This window comes from Bison bison, unplaced genomic scaffold (genome assembly GCF_000754665.1).
Source record: "Bison bison bison isolate TAMUID 2011002044 unplaced genomic scaffold, Bison_UMD1.0 scf7180017864524, whole genome shotgun sequence".
Classification (NCBI taxonomy): Eukaryota; Metazoa; Chordata; class Mammalia; order Artiodactyla; family Bovidae; genus Bison; species Bison bison.
Genome location: NW_011495075.1, coordinates 893068 through 896795, shown reverse-complemented (window position 1 = coordinate 896795; position 3728 = coordinate 893068). Strand labels below are relative to the sequence as shown.

Genomic DNA, 3728 nt, shown 5'->3' with positions numbered 1-3728 from the left:
ATGCTGTTTGACAACATCTCACCCACAGCAGAATTTCTTTCAAAACTGGAGTCAATCCTCTCAAATCCTGCCACTGCTTTATCAACTAAATTTATGTAATAATCTAAATACTTTCTTGTCACTTTGAAAGTCTCCACAGCTTCTTCACCAGGAGTAGATTCCATTGCAAAAAAAACTTTAAAAAATATTTTATTTTTTAAATTGAAGTACAGCTGATTTTCCAGTTGTCACGTATGGATATGAGAGTTGGACTGTGAAGAAAGGTGAGCGCTGAAGAATTGATGCTTTTGAACTGCGGTGTTGGAGAAGGCTCTTGAGAGTCCCTTGGACTGCAAGGAGATCCAACCAGTCCATCCTAAAGGAGATCAATCCTAAATATTCATTGGAAGGACTGAAGCTGAAGCTCCAATACTGTGGTCACCTGATGTGAAGAGTCGACTCATTGGAAAAGACCCTGATGCTGGGAAAGACTGAGGGCAGGAGAAGGGGACGACAAAGGATGAGATGGCCAGATGGCATCACTGACTTGACGGACATGGGAGTCTGAGCAAGCTCCCGTGAAGGACAGTGAAGGACAGGGCAGCCTGGCACGCTGCGGTCCACAGCGGCGCAAAGAGTCGCACACGACTGAGCGCCTGGACAACAACACTTGATGTACAATGTTCTGTTGGTTTCAGGGGTACAGCAAGGTGATCAGTTATACACATAACTCCATCTGTTCTTCTTCAGTCTTTCTCTTCAGGCTATTACGGTGCTGAGCACAATTCCCTGTGCGATACAGGAGGTCCTTACTGTTTATCTATTTTATGTGTAGTAGTAGTGTGTATATAACCCCAAACTTCTAATTTACCACCCTTATTTTCCCTCTAGTAACAGTAAGTTTGTTTTTATGTCTGTGACTATCTGTTTTATATGTAAGCTCATTTGTATCTTTTTTATAAAGACTCCACATATTAGTGATATCACATGGCATTTGTCTTTTTTCCGTCTGGCTAACTTCACTTACTGTGACAATCTCTAGTTACATCCCTGTTGCTGCAAATGGCACCATCTCATTTTTATGGCTGAGTTTTATTTCATGTATATATGTACCACACCGTCTTTATCCATTCATCTGCAGATGGACGCTTCTCATCCACAAGAAGCAAATCCTCACCCTTCAAGCTTTATCACGAGAGGCAGCAATTCTGTCCCAGCTTCAGGCTCCCCTTCTCAGCCTAGTTCTCCTGTGCAGCTCCTTCACCACTCAAGTCTTGGATCCCTTGAACTCATCCATGAGGGCTGGGATCTACTTCCTCCAAACTCTTGCTAAGGTGGATATTTTGATCTCTCCTCACGAGTCACAAACGTTCTTGGTGAGTCTTCTCCAGAGAGTTTTCAACTGATTCTGCCCAGGTCATCAGAGGACTCACTGTCTGTGGCAGCTACAGCCTTATGAAATGTAGTTCTTAAACAATATGCCAGAGAGTCAAAATCACTCCCTGACCCCCAGGCTGCAGGACAGACGTGTTTTCAGGCGTGAACTGCATGGATCCCACCGTCCACCTGCACCAGCGCTCTCGGGTGGCGCCCAGCGCACCGTCAGTGAGCAGCAAGGTTTTGAATCTTTATTTTCTGGGCAGTAGGTCTCAGCGATGAACTTAAAAAGTTCAGTAAACTTTCTGTCAACAGAAGTGCTGGCATCTAGGCTTTCTTGTTCCTGCACAGAGCACAGGCAGGGTAGACACAGCATAACTCTTCGGAGCCCTAGATTCCCGAAATGGTAAACGAGCACTGGTTTCAACTTAAAGTCGCTGCGACAGGCGCGCTAAATCACAGGCGGCAGCGACGGGCATGCTAAGCGCGGCCGAGAGGAGCTACCCCACGTCCGAGGTCAGGGGCAGAAGCCGGGAGGACCCCATACCTGAAGGGCGACGGCCAAGAGGAGCTACCCCATGTCCGAGGTCGTGGGGGGCGGCCGAGAGGAGATACCCTTTATTTTCTGAGCATCCGAGGTCAGGGGCAGTGACGAGAGGAGTTACCCCACGTCTGAGGTCAGGGGTGGCGGCCGGGAGGAGATACCCCACGCCCTTAAGCCCGAGGCCAGGGGCGGCTGGCGGGAGGAGCTACCCCATGCCCCCACGCCCAAGGCCAGGCCTGTTGGCCGGGAGGACCAACCCCACGCCCGAGGCCAGGGGCGGTGGCCGGGAGGACCAAACCCACACCGTGGCTGCGCGTGCACAGGAGGGCCTAGAGGAGCTATCCCATGTTGAAGGTCAGGAAGGGCAGCGGTGAGGAGATACCCCTCGTCCAAGGTAAGGAGCAATGGCTGCACTTTGCTGGAGCAGCTGTGAAGAGATACCCCACGCCGAAGGTAAGAGAAACCCAAGTAAGACGGTAGGTGTTGCAAGAGGGCATCAGAGGGCAGACACACTGAAACCATACTCACAGAAAACTAGTCAATCTAATCACACTAGGACCACAGCCTTGTCTAACTCAGTGAAACTAAGCCATGCCCGTGGGGCCACCCAAGACGGGCAGGTCATGGTGGAGAGATCTGACAGAATGTGGTCCACTGGAGAAGGGAATGGCAAACAACTTCAGTATTCTTGCCTTGAGAACCCCATGAACAGCATGAAAAGGCAAAATGATAGGATACTGAAAGAGGAACTCCCCAGGTCAGTAGGTGCCCAATATGCTACTGGAGATCAGTGGAGAAATAACTCCAGAAAGAATGAAGGCATGGAGCCAAAGCAAAAAGAATACCCAGCTGTGGATGTGACTGGTGATAGGAGCAAGGTCCGATGCTGTAAAGAGCAATATTGCACAGGAACCTGGAATGTCAGGTCCATGAATCAAGGCAAATTGGAAGTGGTCAAACAGGAGATGGCAAGAGTGAATGTCGACATTCTAGGAATCAGCGAACTGAAATGGACTGGAATGGGTGAATTTAACTCAGATGACCATTATATCTACTACTGCGGGCAAGAATCCCTCAGAAGAAATGGAGTGGCCATTATGGTCAACAAGAGAGTCCAAAATGCAGTACTTGGATGCAATCTCAAAAACGACAGAATGATCTCTGTTCCTTTCCAAGGCAAACCATGCAATATCACAGTAATCCAAGTCTATGCCCCAACCAGTAATGCTGAAGAAGCTGAAGTTGAATGGTTCTATGAAGACCTACAAGACTTTTTAGAACTAACACCCAAAAAAGATGTCCTTTTCCTTATAGGGGACTGGAATGCAAAAGTAGGAAGTCAAGAAACACCTGGAGTAACAGGCAAATTTGGCCTTGGAATACGGAATGAAGCAGGGCAAAGACTAATAGAGTTCTGCCAAGAAAATGCAGTGGTCATAACAGACACCCTCTTCCAACAACACAAGAGAAGACTCTATACATGGACATCACCAGATGGTCAACACCGAAATCAGATTGATTATATTCTTTGCAGCCAAAGATGGAGAAGCTCTATACAGTCAGCAAAAACAAGACCGGGAGCTGATTGTGGCCCAGACCATGAACTCCTTATTGCCAAATTCAGACTTAAATTGAACAAAGTAGGGAAAACCACTAGACCATTCAGGTATGACCTAAATCAAATCCCTTATGATTATACAGTGGAAGTGAGAAATAGATTCAAGGGCCTAGATCTGATAGATAGAGTGCCTGATGAGCTATGGAATGAGGTTCGTGACATTGTACAGGAGACAGGGATCAAGACCACCCCCATGGAAAAGAAATGCAA

The 3728-nt window shown here is 47.7% G+C and overlaps 1 protein-coding gene across 1 annotated transcript in view; it reads right to left on the bottom strand.

Moving 5' to 3' along the window:
• The window catches only part of PPP1R12B (protein phosphatase 1, regulatory subunit 12B), a 119716-nt gene that overhangs the window by 65814 nt on the left and 50174 nt on the right, over nucleotides 1–3728 (bottom strand). The window lies entirely within an intron of this gene.